The sequence below is a fragment of the Epinephelus fuscoguttatus genome, linkage group LG8 (genome assembly GCF_011397635.1).
Source record: "Epinephelus fuscoguttatus linkage group LG8, E.fuscoguttatus.final_Chr_v1".
Classification (NCBI taxonomy): Eukaryota; Metazoa; Chordata; class Actinopteri; order Perciformes; family Serranidae; genus Epinephelus; species Epinephelus fuscoguttatus.
This window is the reverse complement of record NC_064759.1, coordinates 40,496,308-40,515,893: the sequence shown is the minus strand read 5'-3', so window position 1 is coordinate 40,515,893 and position 19,586 is coordinate 40,496,308. Positions and strand designations below refer to the sequence as shown.

At 41.0% G+C, this 19,586-nt stretch overlaps 1 protein-coding gene across 4 annotated transcripts in view; it reads right to left on the bottom strand.

Annotated features, from left to right (window-relative positions):
- Positions 1-19,586, bottom strand: part of grik2 (glutamate receptor, ionotropic, kainate 2) — a 450,636-nt gene that overhangs the window by 421,541 nt on the left and 9,509 nt on the right. The window lies entirely within an intron of this gene.

Here is a 19,586-nt window from a genome sequence, read left to right as displayed (position 1 = left end):
CCTCCATGGACTGTATTAGTCGAAAGCACCTTTAGCGTCTTTATGGGTCGCACAGCTGAAAGGCATTGTAACACATGGTTAATGTGAAATGGTCAAGGTTAGTTTCAGGCAACAAACTACTTGGTTAGATTTGGAAAAAAAGATCATTTTTTGGGTTAAAAAAAGTTTGTATTTGTTATGTACTGTTACATCACTCATGTGAAGTCAGTGCACGACAACTGTAATATTACATATGTTAACTCCCCTCGGACGCCAGCGTCCGCGCTCCCCTCCTCCTCTGTTAAATGGTATCTCACAGGCGCATACCTCATCAAACCATGTGACGTTTGGTACCACCGGATTCAGTAAGCTCTCGGCTTCCTGAATCCAGCATCGTTTTTCTGTTATTTCTTATGGGTCTTGCACCAAAGCAGCCTAAACACACAGAGTCCAAAATCCTGATGAGTGGTGACAAGCCATGTCATGCCGTTTTTCGAGGGGAAAAGTTGTGCATTCACACCAAAAGCTTCATGAGCGCCAGCGGTCGCTCAGGTCGCTGGCATCGCGCTGCCTGGCAGCTCTGGCAGCTCTGGCAGGGCTTGCAGAAGGCTGCCAAGGGGCGGGGCTTTCAAGCTGCGCTGCAGAAGATCTCTTTCTTTCTTTCTTTCTTTCACTGTCCCGCCTGCGAGAAAAGCCTTTTATGTACGTCTCGTCTCGTAGGATCAACTCCGGTTGTTTCTAATTTTTAATAAGACGATTTTGATAAGAAACTCACCCGTGAAACCCGTTGTCAAGTTGTTGTTGCCTCAAAGTTTTTCCTCTTCTTCTTCTGTTACTAGCAGTTGGCAACCGTTGGCAACTAGTGTAGGTACAGCCACCTAGAGGGCTGGGGTGGGAAATACATGTTGACGGTGCCGCTGCGCGCCGCTGCCAGTGTGTGTTGGGGGGCGGCCCTTGATGGCCACAGCGCTGCGCCAGCCAGCGGCGGTGTGTGTTGCACTTAACCCCCGACCCCAATCGGCAAAAAAACCCCAATCGGCAAAAAAACAAACAAGAGATTCCATGAGGCACGCTTGCTGCTCACCCAGCCTTTTTGGCCTGGGCATTATCCCTCCACCACTGAGTGTCGCGGTGTCTTTTGGCTCAGCTGCCTGCTCCATCAGTGAGACCGGAGCCTGCACCCTGATATACTGTGATACCATGATACCAACCAAGCCTATTCATGATATTGCGTCAGTTGCTTTCAGTGTCTAGTATTGCTTTGGATGGGTTTGGCTGGTGTGTCCGATAAATACACTTTCGTGCTGTGTTTACATGGCAACTCGCGTTGCCATGTAAACACAGCACTCCTGCAGGGCAGGCTAACTGACCACCCTGAGAAATTATGCTATAAAAGTGGAGGAAATTACGTCTTTTGCAGTCAATTTTGCATGCCGCGGCTTCAGGGCTCTTGGATTATGACGGACAAACTGTTCTGATGTTTTTGAAATGCATTAGCACAGTTTTATTACATTTTCAAAATGTGGGTTCCATGCACTTCAAGTGTATGGAAAAATCCAGGCTGGCTGTTATCCTTAGATACCCCAAATGAGTTTTGTGGATTAAAAAACTACACTGGACTTCTTGTATGAGGGTGAGTAAGTACTGTCTGTATTTTCATTCTAAAGTGGACATTTCCTGTAAGGGTGCCTTTGACGTCGATGTCAAACATCAAGGGGCCTGACAAAGCGTCAGTATTTGACCACCTGGGGTTAATTAAAGGTGCAGAGTTAATGGTACTTCTGCACAAAAGTAGAACTATTGTTCAGCTCTTTCATTTTAAAACAGATATTTGTGTATATTTTTGTAGAATTTTTTGTGTTTGTGGTGTGTATTTCATATAAATGTTTCTTGACCTTTGCAGTACTTGCTTTTACTTTTAGTTTCTCTTACTGTCATGCACCAATACACCAAAATAAACTCATTGTATGTGAAAGCCTACTTGGCAATAAATCAGATTCTGATTTATTGGCTGACCTAAAACCTATCAAAACTTCTCAGTTTGGGGTTGGTCTCTGTAACCTCCACTACACTGTAACACTGCCAATCTATACACCTTGTATCTCCCAACACATCATGCTGCTGACTTATTGGACTGATGACTCTATTAAGGTTGAGAGCTAAGAGCCCGACTGTTGTACAAGCAGGCAAATACACATACACACACATACTGCTGAGGAGCAGTACCGACTCTCATAATATGGATGACACTTCAATTTAAATACAAGCTAATGAAAGAACCTCCCTGGCACTGAGGACATTATTGACATATAATCCCAGCCCCTGGGAGAGGGAAGCCGTCATTCTCCATCCACAAGCCAATCTAAACGGCCTGAAATTTTAATATGACATTTTAGGGAATTGGATTTATGGCATATCAGCAGAAATTCAGCCGATTGACAGATAAGAGTTGTGTGGTGCAGAAAGGGGCTGGCGCTGGTATTTGTCCCCGTGGCGTTGCATTCTGCCATCGATTTTCCTGGAGGATTATTATTCCAGTTTCTTCAGCGACTCGAGGCAGGATATGGGCGGGAGTCTACCTTCCCCTCAGCAAGATCATTCTAATTCAAAACCCTTTCCAAATGAGTTATTGACTTTGAGAGGCTTCTCTGCCATTCGTAATCAGAGGCTTTTTCTTACAATATATACAGCTCTGGTCTCAGAACACCTGTCTCCCAGGCAGTGGGAGGACAGATAGAGACATCTGGGAGAGTCAGATGGAAATAGAGGGCTTTCAGGTGATGGAACGCCCCCTCTAGCAGCCAAACCGGTGATCCATAGGTTTTGCTTTATGCACAGCTGGTAGTGCAGGAGACTGCAAACATGTTTAACATGTTTTTCACCAAAAATTCTGTTTTCAGTTTAGCATTGACTCAGCAGTTAGTGCATTATTAATTACTGCCAAACCAGCTGTTTGTTTAGGTTAAAGGAAAAGTCTAACATTTTGGGCAGTACACTTGTATGGCTTCTCAGGATATAATCCAATCTGACTACAGTTGCTATCCTCCATGATGGAGCAAGTTATAATCTTTCCTGATATACCTTTCAAACAAGATTAGAAGTCCAGAGGCACACCAGCAGCTCTGTAAGGCTGTACTTAGCTTCAGAGGTGCCTTGAGCTAAATGCTAATGTCAGCATGCTAACAAGCTCAGAATGACAATGCAGACATGCTGAAGTTTAGCAGGTATGATGCTGACCAGGTTCATCATCTTAGTTTTGCCTGTTAGCGTCCTAATGTCTGCTATTTAGCACTGAAAAGAGTTCAGGCCGATGGTAATGTCAGTAGTTTTGCAGGTTTTTGGTCACAACAGAAAATGTAAAACTGATGATGGTGCTAGATGGAGTCACAAAAGTCATTCTTAGAGGAACATGATGTTGATAGTCTGATAGTTGTCAAGACAATTCACTCCAAACCACAAATGTTGACCTCATGGTTGCACTACAGGAAAAGTCAAGGGGTCACCAAAGTTATTGGGATTTATCTTCTGGGTACCATGAATGTCTATACAAAATTGAATGGTAATCTATCCAACAATTGAGGTATTTCAGTCCAGTACAAAGTGGTGTGCCAGCAGGGGCAGGCAACCTGCAGCTCCAGAGCCACATGGCTCTTTATCCCCTCTACAGTTGCTCCTGGTAAATAAATAAATAACTGTTTTTTTTAACAGTTTAATTTTCAAACATAATTGTCCTAAGCCTAAAGCAATTTTCCATTCTCCAGCGGCAAACATGTGTAGCCTATACAACCATTAAAAAAAGTTTGAACATTTCGTCAACTAAAATATACATCATAAGTCTATGACCTGATGCCTTTTCCTCTAAATTTTGCCAAACTTCAATGGCGATGGCTCATCCTGAATCTCCCAAGCTAGACTAACTATGGATTCCAATCCAAAAAAGGAAAACAGAGAATTTAATAGTGCATGGACGGATTTGTTTGCTTTAACCACCAATGCTGGAAAGCTGAAGTAACAAATAATCATGATTAGCCTATTGCAGAGGAGCCAACTTGTGGTAAAATATATTAATGGATGCTGATTAGGAGCAATTGGTATGCTGATAGGCTAATTTACATTTTTAAATTCAATTTACAATTCTTTTTTCCCTTATTTGGCCAAATATGTCTCTTTTGATATAAAAGGTTGCTGACCCCTGCCTTAGAGCCACCGAGCTAGCATAACTTAAACAGTATAGTATTCCTTTCAAGCCATGATCCAATTTGGCCTCACTTGCCTTCATAGGAAACATTTTTTTACCTTAAAAAAAAAAAAAAAAACGTGAAAAAAAACAACAAAAAAAACAAGATGATGATTGTGATTGGTGTCGTGCCTACTCAATTTTAATTGCCATAAAAAGAAAACATTGTTTCTACAAAATACAATCCTCCCATTCATTAATCAGAGGGGTTCATGTGGCATTCATAGTCAAGTCAAACTTAAACCAACCACTTGATTGTAATTGAAGACCTGCTGTTATTCATCTAAATGGCTTCTACAGTTCTAATGGCAGGAGGGGATGTCACAGCCTCTGGTGAATGATGGCATTACTGAGTGCAGAACTGAAAACAAATGAAGGATGTAACTGAACACAATTTGTCTTTATTTTATTCTCAACAACTCTGCCAGTTTGTTTTATATTGTTTTGGTCCCTAGTCATTTTATGTACATATAGGTTTTGAGTATTTCTAATGCATGTCTGAGTATGATTGATAAGTCTCCTTTGACTTGAAGTCAGCTGTGATAAACTCAGATCATTAATGCATTTTTAAATGTCCCATCACTTTTCTTGAAGTTACAATTAAGACTGCCCCTACCTGAAAAACAAAAGCATCTTTTTTTGTTTGAGTGTTGCTGTTGTGTAAATAATGAATGTCTTCAGAAGCATCAAAGGTGGTAGCAGCAGTATAACATTGTTATACTGCTGCACAGCATCTGCACAATGGAGGATGATTGGGCAAACTAAGTGTCTGACTGTGACTTCGGAGATGATTAATCAGATCCCACTAACTCTCCATATTGATTTATTTTATCATAATCTTTCACTAAAAATAACCAAGTAGATTTAGTCACCAAAACCAGACCAAATGTTTTATCTGTCTGTCTGATCAAAGAGATCAGACAGTCATTTCTGAAATGGTCATATGGGTTGATTTAAAAAAAAACTTTGACAAAAATCTTGTCATTTGTTGTCACCACGGCATGCATGTATTCCTCTGGAACAACAGATTGAAGGTATCATAGAAAAGATCACCAAAAAGCCTTGGTGAAACCACACTGAATATAGGAAGAAACATAAGAACATTCAAAAGAATCTAGATCAGAATTCGCAAAGGAGACTCTGAATCAGGCAAATCCGAGCAAGGGGAAAATGTAGTTCATTTCAGCCATGACCCTCAAGTGGACAGTGTCATCACAGCACCAGGATGCAGCTCTTAGTACACAGTGCCCCAAGTATAGGACAAACCACAAGGATAGAATAGTCGGTGCAGTTCGTATTACCGTCACAGTGATACAGGGAATGGATCTGGTCACTTATGTTCTCAGTGTGTTCCAGTACAGCCGGAACAGAGCGTCTCTGCCACTGTGAGCCGGCACGGTAAGTCACCTCCAGCTCAGCCCCAGTCAGCATCTAAGACTCAGCTAATTACATCCACATACATGCCGTATTTGGCAAAACCAACAGCAGGCAGGGACTTTCTGTTTCAAGCCGAGGGAAGGATGCAGAGAAGCGGCTTTTAGAATAATCATTTCACGTGGCACATTAGCCGTCTTCAAGCGTGGCAGTATCATGAGCCTGAGAGGAACATGGCATGCGTCCTCCTGCCTCTCTCAGCCTGGGAGAGACAGAGCATCTAAAGCCAGCCATATCAGAAAAACACACACTGCGCACGGGGGCTTAACGCCTCGCCACCGCTCACCAACTCCAGCTCTCTTTGTTCCCCGAAAATGTGAAATGATATATATATTTTATCCATGTAACTGATTTTGCCAGCCTGAGACAGTTTTAAATTTCTATAAACTAGCTATGAGTGAAATATGAATATTTTAAGCAGCTTAGCACTGATTTAAATATATTTACCAGCAGTGTGTTGGCTGTGGGCCAAGACACAGTGTAATGCTCACAAAGCCACCACTGCTAAACTCAATTTGAGAAAGCTGATAATTCAGACTGGCAGCGCTAAGGCAAATAAAGTCATTTAAGTAAAATATTTCATTTTCTCATGCTTTGTAAAAACAGGAAAGGAGAATAACACAGATATGAGTAGACAAGGAGAGAACATGGCAGAGAGGAAATCAGGCAACAAGAGCAACTACCAGACCAGTGTGGGGGTAAGTCATTTCCAATTCTGTTTGGCCTTTGTCAGAGGACATTTTCAAAATGACAGACAGTACAGGCAATGGCTGTGTTTGTCTGTGCACAATAATATGGCCATTGAAATACATTGATCTCCCATAATAGTAACAATGAATATGGTTATTGCAAATTTCCACATAAGCATAGACCAATCCTTGCTGTAGGCAGACAGAAACAAGCCTGCTTTGAATTGGATACTGGCGCAACACACTGTAGTGTATGTAAAGGATTTCATGTTTTTTATGTGCTTTTGTAAAGCATTGGCCAAGAAACACATCCAGGAGATTCCTATGAAGTAACATACAGGGCTAAAAAATTAGGCTAATGCGCAAGTGCCAAAAACAAGTTCCTCAAATGGCCACTTGAGGCTGGCTCTGAAAGTGATCCCCATAGACCCCCATGATAAAAAGCCCAGCTTTACAGGATAAATAAACATGTTTACAACCTGGTATAAAAAATAATTATGCTCTCTAAAGCTAATTTCATATTCATAACAACTGTACAGGGGTGACCCCTTTTAATGATATTATAGCTTAACAGTATGCATAATTTAGGGTGTGGCCACTTTGAGCGACAGTGAAAATGTTGGTTAGGTATCTAACCATGGTGTTACCCAAGATTCACAAACTATAAGCGTATTCAAAGCTGTCGCTGTCTCAGCATGTTTTCACTTCATTAAAGTTAATTGTAGTGTTTAGGCCATCTAAAAAGTCTTGTTCAGCTTTTGGCTCTAATAACAGACCATCTAAGGGGTTGGCTGTTCAGTTTTTCAGGTAAGTACATTTTGTTTTAATGGTTTTAAGCCTGTTCTTTTTTTTTTCACTAGTGCAAATTAGCATTAGCATTAGTGTTATCACAATTAACCATGTAAATGTACCATGCTAATTAAGCTAGCAGCTAGTGTTAGGGTTAACTCCCAACCTCTTGCCCAAATATGGTCACATCTGGCTCCAAAAATCCAAGATAATGACAGCCAAAATGCCAAACTCAAAGCTTCAAAACGGGAGTCCACAAACCAATGGGTGAAAACATGGTGGCTACGTCCATTATTTTATAGTCTGTGGCAAACTACTGCTTCCATCAGTGATCATGGATGACAGTTTCAAAATTACCTTTGCAACACCAGCTGCACATAAAATCATTACACACTCACATGACATTACATAACACTTGGGCTGAGCTATCACTGATTTGTTGTTTTCTGTTGGGTTAACTACAAACCTTTTGCAGGATTTTTCTTTTGTTGAGGTTTGAGTTTTGGCAATTTCCGTGAGTTGCTGTTCTTTCGTCTGTTAAGCCATGGTGCCTTTTCTACTTACAGTATTCCAAACTGCAAACACAACATACATCAATTCTCTGTTTATAACAATGTAAAGCTATAGGTTTATAACAGGGTCAAATCCCTATTATCAGTGACTAGTGTTGTCTTTACTTTATTCATCACATATGGTTGGCAGGGAACAAGCAACGAGGACCCTCAACCTTATAAAACATGAGCACTGCACTCTACATCTGTTTAAATAAGGCCAGTAAAGCTGCACCTCTTAGTAGGAAATCATCATAAACTGGAAGAACAAGTGAAGGGGAAGTGCTGCAATGGTAGAACGTGTGCTCTGCTGCCAAGGGCATAAAAAGAGTCACTGACACATCATATGCTTGAGTTACCCTCAATGAAGGATGATACGATGAGTGTTGCCATTCTGTGAAACCGCTGAAGTTCTTTCCGTCTCAGCAAACATGCCTACTGGCTGAAAACAGGTTCCCAAGGACTGTATAATAAGGAGTATACACTGGCTCTGTCTTTCTTTCAAAGGCATTCGCATTTAGCTTACTTCTTCCTACCATGTGTTGCACTTAGTGAATAAAGTCGAGAGATGTCCATAATTTTGGGCAAATGGGCAAACATCAATATTAATGTCTGAGCAACTTTTCTCTACAGTATTTATCAATCCAACAATTTGTTGAAAAGCAAGATGGGTCCACAGCCACCGGTTGGAGTTCCATGAAGTTGGATAGCCATGATCTCCACAACGTTTTCAATACTTTTAGTGACTATCTCACCTTAACAGCAAAATTATCATCTTCCTGTTCGTTTCATCTAACACATTCATGATGCTCAGGGTTAAGAACACTGCAGCCTCTGGGAGTAATCATCCAGGTCTCCCTCTTGTATACCAACACTATGTCACGCCCCTCTGCGTCTCATAGCAACGCACAGGGGGCCATTTAGCATCTCTATATGACGCACAGCTAAGTACATTGTAATATATTATTAATGTTGCGAAACGGTCATGGTTAGGTTCAGGTAACAAAGCTACTGGGTCAGGTTTAGAAAAAAAGATTGAGATTTGGGTATGGATAAGTTTGCTCGGTACTGTGACGTAAATACGTCCCTTGAGTGAAGTCAGTGCATGACTTTTGTTTTCGCACAGAACACGAACTGTGGTCCCTTGTGTGAAGGACTTGTTTTGTTTGACCCATCCACCTTCACTCAGTCTCACCCTATGCAGACTGGGGATTGTTTTACATTGGCATTTGCTGAAGCCCATGGTGTCTCATAAAGATGCTAAAGGTCGCCTTTGGTGTCAATATCACACACCAAGGGTTGTGACAAAGCACAAGGTATTTGATGACCTGAGGATGAGAACGGGCTGACATAATAGACTATAAACATCCCATTTGTAGAATTTAGTGGCATCTAGTGGTGAAGTTGTCGATCGCGTGCAAGAGAACCATGGTGGCAAAAAATCGAATGGCCCAACCTAGAGCCAGTGTTTGGTTTGTTCATTCTAGGCGACTGTTGAATGACATAGCGGACTCAGAGGGAGGATCCGCGTGTTATGTGGATATAAAAGGCTCACTCCAATGTACCAAAAACACATTTATTCATTTGTTTTCTGTAACTGCTTACCCTGTTCAGGGTGGCAGGTGTACTGGAGTCTGTCCCAGCTGACACTGAGGCGAGGTGCACCCTGGACAGGTTGCCAGACTATTATCTGACTACTGTCAGAGTTGACAAATAGAGACAGACAACTATTCGGGCTCACATTCACACCTATGGGCAATTTAGAGTCCTCAGTTACCCTAACCTGCAGTTCTTTGGACTGTGGGAGGCAGCTGGAGTGCCCAGAGAAAACTCATGCTGACATGGTAGAACATGCAAACTTCACACAGAAGGGCCCTGGGTGGCCAGAACCCTCTTGCTGTGAGGCGACAATGATAACCCTGCCCCACTGTGCTACCCACAAATCACAGCAGTTCTTATCTTCAAGTAATAATAAACTTTTAAAAAAACATGGCTATGAATATTATCAACCATTTCTGCCAGTAAATGCCCATAAATCCTACATGCTTGACATCTAAAGATAAACTAGACATAGTTCTAGCCATCAGTTCTATTAGTCTTGATAACATCGTGCTCACCAAAGTAATTGCTGAGATTTGGGCATGGTGACTTCACTAAAATTAGGTTCAATAGGTCAAGAAACACGAGCAGTCTGACAATCAGACAGGTTGGATGTATTTTGAGGAGGAAATGAAGGTGAAGACTATCACCCAAGCTGTCCTTGGAAATTTTTGTTTATTCAGATGAGTCTGTGATGCCACTGGGGCTGGAGCTGGGTTTACAGCAGGTTTATCACCCTGCCATCACTGCAGCATGACATTCAAAGATGTTAGCTAAATGCTTTGGCAACAGATAAAGGTTGTACTGATGTCCTCATCCCAATGTCACGCAGCAGCCTTTGCCTTTGCTGTTAATTGAGTTACAGAAAAATGCATACATGTTTTACAATAAATTGTAATGCCACGTTTGAGTGAAAGACCTCTGTTGCAGAGCACTTACTGGTGAAAGAAGTGCTGATGGCAGAGTATATAAACTACATTTACACTGCAGAGAGGCATAATGAACACAAAGGCACTTGAAGAACAGCAGTGAATTTCAGTCTAAATATATAAAAGACCTATGCTCAGCATTATCGATGGGTGCACATTCTCTCATATGCTGGAAAGTGAGACCGGATTTTTGTCTGATCTCCATATGCGTCACGTTAAAATGAGACAAGACTGTAAAATGAGTGCTCATGGAAGATCATTTCCAGGTAATGTCTGGGCTTTGAAGTTGTCAAAAAGTATAATAGGAAAAAACTAATTCGATTGTAAAAGCTGAAATGTTTCCCATTAATCTGCAACAGCCCAAGGATTTATTTCCTAAAGATATTAAAGAGAGGAGAATCCGTTCTGCTCTGTTCTTTTTGTGTTTGTTTTGTATTTTGTCATTAAATAGACTTGGATAACAATAATGGCATTTGCAAAATGACTGTTGTTTCCTAGTCTTACACTGATAAGGCAAGCACCAAGTACCTGTTCCCCATTCAAAATAGAAAAAGTGCCGGAGATTGATTTCCTCTTTTAAAGGTATCTTCCTTTTGAAATAAATACCCTCCTTAACATGGTTCCATCAAATCAGATTAGTTTCCTCTGATTGAGGTCAAATGTAGTTCACTCAGCACGCTTCTAATTGAAATGATAGCTTCGTTGCTAGCTCCAGATAACCTTGACTTCTAACACTTCTTCTAATTCAGCTTGCTAATTCAAGTAGGGAAGATGTAGAGCTGGTAAACAAATTAACAGAAAATCAGCCTTTTGAGCATGAGGATCTGACTGTGTCTGCTGTATCGAGCGCAGACTGAATGGAATGTCACATTTTGGCAAAGCACTGCAGTAATCTGAGTGTGATTGGAGATTGTGAGATCATGAACAAAGACAATGGAGGTTTCTTTCAAATGTGACGGCTCACACTTTTACAGCACAGTAGTCATGCTGCTGTTGGATTTTTCAATCCACAACCTCAGCATCCATCTGTTCTGTGTTTGTATCAAAGGGCAATCCAATCACCACAAACAACCATAGCAACCACAGATATATTGCATTTACACGTTTAATTATGTATACATTAAAACTTTATTTTTTTAAAATGTTGTGTTTAACATGAGGTTAAAAAATCACTTGGTTATACTTTGAAAAAAGATCCTGTTTTGGCATAAAATACCCAGTTTTGGGTTAGGGTTTAGGGGTAGAGGGTAGGATTAGGGTTAAATGGGTGTTATAAGTGTATTATAAAGATGACACCAATATTTCACCTTTAAATATTTCAGTTATTGTCAATACCAGTATATCACACCACTTCACACATCACACGATATTATTGTGTAAGTAATCCAGCACTTCTTAAATCATTTCTGTTTCTTTCCGTTCTCACTTTGTTTCCTTCCTCCAACCCCTATGTGGTTGCCTTTCAATGCATCCTCACACAACAGTTTGTATGATATCCTACGAATTAGCACCCTATGAATGACATTAGTACTTACCATTAAGTTATGTAATTAAGTTAAAATTACAGAGGTTGGGTTTAGTAAAGTAAAGGTGCCTTGGTTAGGTTTACAAAAACAAATATGGTGATGACGTATCTTTGAATGGCTCAAAGTTCACACAAATTTCACACAGTTCCAATCACCAGTCTGCTGGTAAACCCCTGTATTTTGTGACCCATCCACCAACCTAACTTGATTCCTAATAAGACCACGTCCCTCTTTATTCCCGTCAGCACCAACACATTCTCACTCCAACCTCGTCACATATCAACATTTGGTCATGGACTTTCCATGTCCAGACAGGACATGCAAGGTACCCTGGTTGCGTTGGTTGTTGGACGCTGTGGCAAGTTCTGCCCGTTACATGCATTGTTGTTTTTGTTTTTTTTTAAATACACTGCCATTTTCACAGGACATGTACCTTTTGCAGAAGCTTTTCAAAATAAATGCAGTTCAACAGTAGAACACTGTGAATTGATGTTTTATTTTCCTTCAACAATAAATGCAGGTGGTTACGTTTTGCCAATGCATGCACTTGGTTGGGTTTAGGCAACAAAAGCATGTAGTTGTGTTTAGGAAAAAAAAGAAACGGGGTTTTTGTCTTGACAGTCTTATGGGAAGTGAACACCCTTCTCCTGGGTGAAAGTCAGAGGTTGTTGAACCCATCCACCATCCCTCCCACCTGCCTACTTGGACTTCCACCAGCATAACTTTCATTGTTGTCCTTCCGGATTTCCCCCTGACGCTGCCGGGCACCATTAAATAGTAACGGTGACTAGCCGCATATCATGCCGACATGACAGGATGGCTTTTCTCGTCCGTGTCTGATGCTGGAAGTCACTGACCAAGCACCGGATTTCGATAACTTTGGATTGAGACCGGTTTGTCAGCGCATTACTTACTTGATCACAGCCTTCCCAAATACAAGGGTTATACACACTTTACTGCCTCATGATTACGGGAGATACGTAGAAATTTTAATGCACTACAATTCTTAGGAAAATGTACAAAAAGTGCATTGGAGCAGCTTGTGCCTTTTCACTATCTATGTGAAGTGTAATCGCTCTTTTTGAGCAATTTTGTGCAGTTAAGGTAACGGACTCTCTCTTCACCTCCCTACGCTGGTATTTAGAATGTTATGCTATGTTCCCACTGTGAGCAACACAGCAACAGGCTAGAATTTATTTTCAATTACATAAAGCTACAAACTGACACCCAACATGGGCATGACATACTAAAAATGAGAATTGAATTGGCCTCAACTTTAAGCGCTCCAAGGATGCAGCAAAGCATCAACCAAGCATATGTTGTTGTTTCCAGCTATGGTAGTGTTTCTGTGCATTGCAGTGCACATGGAGATGCAATGGGGCAGTTAAAGGGACATTGTGTAGCATTTTCAGTTGTTTATTGGCAAAAATTGATGTCTGCATTCATAAATATGTCATCACTGGTGTACTATTACCTCCACCAATAATCTGACTTATTCTCGTAAAAGGAGAATTTCGGATTTGTTTGTACATTGTGCAGGGGTAAGTCGTCTGTGGGGTTCCATTACGTTTCGCCATCTTGAGAATACACCCGCCAGCAAGGGACATACAGCCCTGCCTTCGGCGTTTTCATTGAGAGCCAGGCCAACACTGCGTGACTGAGAAGCTGAAGGAGAGGAGCAAGAGGCGCTTCGCTACTACCCTGGCAAATTTGAAACAAAGTCCCACTCTTTGAGCATAATGCAGGATCATGCATATGCAGCATCATGGGAGACGGGATCCTTGTCGCCAAGAAAGCGCAAAAGGGAATAGAAAAGGCAGTGTGACCGGCGAATTAAAAAAACAAAGGCCCACATCAGGGTAACCTTTCCCAGGTAGAGAGAGCTGCTGAGGGAGAATGGTAATGCAATCACAGGCCAGCGCCGCTGTTGGCTGTTAGTCGCTGTTAGCGGCCAGTCGCTAACAGCATCATCCCTCTCCTCGGTATCACTGCACCGCTGTTAGCCGCTGTTAGCGCTGGCCTGTGATTGTATTACCTTTCTCCTTCAGCATCTCTCTCCACCTGGGAAAGGCAACCCAATGCTGACCCTTGTTTTTTTAGTTTGCCGGTCACACTGCCTTTTTGATTCCCTTTTGCACTTTCTTGGCGACGAGGATTCCGTCTCCCGTGATGCTGCATAATACATGATCCTGCATTATGCTCAAAGAGTGGGACTTTGTTATGCGGCAGTAGTGCCGCTGGCCACTAACAGCTGTTAGCAGCGCAGTAATGCGAGGAGAGGGATGAGGTGTGTGAGGTTGAGCCACTTGTCAGTTGTCAAAGGACAAGACGTGATTGGTTTGTTTCAATTTACATCCGCCCCAACAGTCCTACGTTGCAAACACAGCCAGCAACTCGCGTCACGTGTGTCTGTGTAGGAGCCTGAATGAATACTCCATGTAGTATCGCATGACATGGTTTCATCAGTGTTATCATAGCTTTTTGGTACACAGTGGCTACAGTTGTTGCAATACGTGTTTGAAACAGTGAGGCCCTAGAGTGCGCCATCTGTTTGAATGCAATATGTGATTTCAACATTAGATGGGAGAAATTCCTACACACTGTGGCTTTAAATGTGATGTTAAAATGGGGCTCAGACACTGAGCATGAGCACAGATAATTTTTTGACCAAATACAAATGTTCAGTTGAGGTACTTTGTGGAACGTAGCAGACACACACAAGCCCCTGACAACGTAACCATGTTAACGAGTGATTAAGGAACACTTCAACAGTGACTCAGCAATAATAATGCTGGGTTCACACTACGAGCGATTACGCAACTGTGTAACCAGCTAAATTAATTTGCCGGAAAAAGAGACACGATGCTAACAAAGATAATTCTGATAGCACTGTTTTTTGGGGGGTTTTTTCAAATTCTCTATGAATATTGCAATAATATTATTATTGTTAATCATGTAGTAAAAATGTGATATTGTGCGGGCCCTATGCACACACTGTACGTTTCAATCAACCAGCCACAATCTGGTTGCTCACACTAATCATGATATTAATACTGAAACCAGAAGTTTTTTTCTCCATTTCCAATAAAGTTTTATTCAAATAAAATGACAGTATTGACCAAAAAGAGAAAGGCAGCATTAATTTATACAATTTACTATGAACAGAAAGCAAGAAGAAAAAAAGACTAATATGGAGCCACAGATGGCTGAAAGATGCACACAGTATGGTGTGTTGTACAGCAAAGTTCAGTGTTATTTTTATCATGGCACAGTCTCAAACTGTAATGTAGTTAGCCACAACATTTCAAATCCTACTGCAACATTTCATCATTAAAATAACCTTACTACAATTTATAACAGACTCTTTGACAGCAGTCGTGTGCAAAAAAACAACTGCAGATGTGCAGGACATTTAGCCTGATTCTTAAATTAGTCATGGGTGGCCAAGTTGGGGTTAAATCCACACAGTGTATGCGAGAATAAGAATGATCAGCTGGGTAGATGGATAAACTGTTGTTCATCAAGAAATAGCATCATCACGCAACTTCATGTTAAAAAAACAAGACTTTCAGTTGTTGATAGGTACACATTGTCATTGTGGACAAAGCCAGGCTAGCTGTTCCCACCTGCTTCCAGTCTGTATGCTTGTCAGCCTTTTCCTGACAAGCTCTTGTCCCCTCTGTCTTGTTTTGTACATGTCAGTACAGACATTAGATTGATTTTCTCCTCTCACTTTGCAAAAGAAAACAAATAACCATATTTCCCCAAATATATAAGTGATTCTAGATTTACAGTTGCATCTCCTGCCTTGTGCATTGTGTGTTTTTTTTCAGTGTGATGTCTCTGCTAGGCTCTTTTTTAAACCCCGGAGTGTTTTTATCATGGTCCCTGCTGAATCTTTAACACGCTGCTTGGATTCATATTATAATCATGCCCAACCACAGAGCCTTTTCTGCCAAATACTGTATATAAATTATCCACTCTCCTTTGATGTAAGCCTTTCTGGCGGCAATGCAATTCATAATCCATAACCTGCTTCATTTTTAAACCCAGACCTTATTTTCTTCTTTTTATTTTTTTCTTCCATCATGACTATCGATTATGTTCAAGATTTCATCTCTTACATCACTAGCGAGCGTGATGTAGCTTTAGCTGACTGGAAAAGCTGCTCTTCAATACATACCTATAGGGGAAACACACTCTCCAACAGCTGAATCCAAAAAAACAAATTTAACTTGGCACATCACACACACACACACACACACACACACACACACACACACACACACACGCACACACACATACTAAAGCCAACCTGCATGCTTGCATCTTGTTTCCATTTAGCCTGAAAAGTGTATGTTTTCAGAATAAGCTGCTCATTGTTCAAGTGATGCTACATACATGTCATACCGGATTTTCCGCTAACAGAGTCTGCAGACTAGGATTGGTGTTCATGTCGTCATCCTTGTGGAATTACAAGGACGATACGTTGTGTTTTACCTCCCATGCGATGTCACAAATCTCGGAAGTGTGACAACTCAGGCAGTAAACATAACGGGCAATCCAGCAAGTGTGGCAGTCCAAATATTAAACGTGGATATGATTATTGTCACTTATATTTTCTTGTTGCAGATTGCTCTCCCTGTAAGTGCACAGTGTACTGTACAGCAGCATGTCTGACAGTACAGCTAGTACAGAAGGACTTCATGCAGTTTTAAATGAGATGGCTAAAAGAGGAAACATCTAGTACTATAATTCAATAAAATGGGCTGCATTAAATTTGAATTTGTGCAAAATATGGAAAAGTCAATTTAATTTCTCTCAGCCATTGTAGATTCTATAGACAGAGACTTGCCTGCAGACAGTCTTATCATTGTAAGATGCTGCTAAGTTATCCCTCCTAATGATATAATAATCTCAAATGATCTTGTAACGCCACAGGGTTGAATGGTAAGGTAGTGGTAGAGTTGCAGAGTTTGTGTATTTTCTGTAAAAATTCAAATCAAGTCTATTTTATTTACAAAGCCCAATATCACAAATCACAATCTGCTTCAGAGGGCTTTACAACATACAACATCCCTCTGTTGTAAGTAAAAAGTGAGCTATTTTCATGGAGAGTAAAGGAACAAGGAGATACTTGACTTAATGATCTGGCAACACTCTGTATGCTGTATAACATATCGTCTACTGGCTGCAGCACCTGCAGTAGCAGTCACACAGTGGTGTAGTGGAGGGTACACACAGGTATACAGAGTATAGCCATCGCTTTTTCGAGCTGTTTACAGTACACTCACCTATCAGTCAAAAAGCCACTGGACTATATAAGAGAGCATACCCACTTTCTTCTCAGTAACCTACTCACAGTGCACCCACCTCATCAACTAGCACTTCAGCTATTGTCAAAGGATGTCAATTTATGGATACATAGCCATACTGAATATTTTAATGGTTTCAGTACACATTACCTGCAATATCAATATACCAGTGCCAGCAGTTTCTAATCTGTGCTACTTACCGAGGAAAGTCATCATTGTCATGTTATAAAGCCTTGTAACTTTTATCTTATAATGCAAATTTTGAATTTTTATAGCCTCAGTTTGCCCCGAGGTGCCTGAAACTCTATTGAATGTTTTTATTTTTATTGAAAAGGTACTGTACTGAAGTTGTTAAGACCAGCATTGAGACAACACAACGAGAAGTTGTTTTTCCTTTGTTTTATTCTATACCTCAGTCTTGCTTCGTGTTTCCTGTTTTATTTTGTTCCTCCCACCTCCTCTCAGATCACTGCCCTTGTGTTTTCCTGCCCGTTTTTATTGTCTGCCCCACCCTGATTAGTTTTACCTGTCCTTCACCAGTGCTGCAGTCTTCTCAGCTGTTCTCACTTCCCCAGTCAATGTTTCCCTACTTATACCTGCCTGCTTCCTTTGGTCTTTGTCAGTTCGTCTTCATTTTTGGTTTGGAGCTCTGTTGCCAGTTTTCACATGTCTTATGTTGGATCTAAAAAAATTAAATTTGTATATACACATGTGTGTGACATAAGAGGAAGTGCACATAAGAGAGTGGTTGGAGGGCCTGAAAGTACAAATGCTGTTATCGGCTATATGTGCCCTCGAGAAAGCAAACCCATCTCCATCCATGTCTTTTGTGAAATAGTCAGTAGCAGTCTATAAAACTGACTGGTTATATGTATGTTGATGCTGTCCAATGTCAAGTCTGTATTTGATCATGTGATGATACTATAAAATATACGGTAGCTGTTTGGACACAATATCTAGCTCTAGGGCCTGTCATAATAATGTGCACTGGGGCCCATCCTACCTACTGTGCACCACTGATTGCATGTATTATAAGTATTACTGAATTGCAAATCCACTGTATGTTATTAGTTATGACTTACAGGGAGAGACAAGACGAAAAGGAGGTGTCTTGTACTGTAATGATTTGAAGCTTATTACTGTGGGATCACTGTCACACCTTTTAATGGACGCAATGAACTGAAGTACACAGGGTCAGATATAAGCACTGCAGTTTAACTGCTTTTTAATCAGGTAAAATACCCACAGTGATGTGCATACATGTTACCATAGCTACCAGATGCATAAATAGATTAAATATACAAACTAGATCAATTAAAAGATCACAGACATGCTTTACTATCAGCAGATAGAGTTTTGAAATTATAAAATCACATAATAAATATATATATAATAATAATTTATATAATAAAACATAATGAATCATATATCTGCTGTCATAAAATCCTGTGATTGGTTTGTTTTGTTTCACACCACAAACTGCAGCAGAGTCTGTTTGGAAGGAGACTGACACCCACCCTTTTGAACGGTCTTGGTTCAGTTGTTTGGTCCACACCAGGGTTCCATTTTACCTTTCACACCACTCTAAAGGAACTGCACTAACCAGGCAAACAGACCTGAGTTCTTTTTTCACCAAACAGATTAGGTGTTAAAGCACCCTCAATATCAAGGCCATAGGTCAAGGCCATCAGAACTACAGGATGTACAGATGTGGTCCTGAGAATAATAGACACATCATACACTCAGTCCAAGAGATAATGCACTCCACACAGCCACACAGAGTGGGGAAAAAGGGACTCGTCACACACTCTATTCTGTATCAGTGGAAAGACGACAGTTTGGTCTTGCACTGCATTTTGTTTTTTTCTCTGAGCAAAAGGTCAGGAGTCAGGCTTTTGACAAATGCACCATTGGGTTGGTGGTGAATCGTCTGGTCAGACTGAAAAAGAAGCCCTCTCTTCTTTACTGCTCATGAAAGTCCACCCTCATGATCAATATTAGACATCTGGGCTACATCTGGTCATACATGTTTTGCATAAAGACTCTAATATTCCAGCCTTGCCTGTGGCTTCCTGCAGGTGCTCTCGGAGTAAAAGGTGCTGTGTATGTACAGCATGCTGTTTCTCAAACCCCTCTCCCTTCCCTCCTTAGCCTCTGTATTGAAGTGGATAAACATGCTGGAAGTGATTTTTTTCCATCAGACTTTCTCTCCTTCCACCATCTGTCACTGCCAGACTCTGATAGCTTTAGCTTTATTTGCGCTGACAGAATACTGCCCTCCTACTGTTTTGGGCCATAAAGCAAACCAGTTAATTTCCCTCCAAATCCAACCCAGCAGTGGACAATTATAGACCATGGGTTCTCCAAATTATAATTCTTGGTTGTTAGTCATAGACTTGCCTACTTGGCCCTGAAGGAGAAAAGGGACTTGCTGTTGCCTATTGTATTATATGTCCATGTAGCTTTGATGACAGGTTTTTGGTACAGTCCACAGACTTAGAATGACATTTTTATAGCACCACAAAACCAATTAGAGGA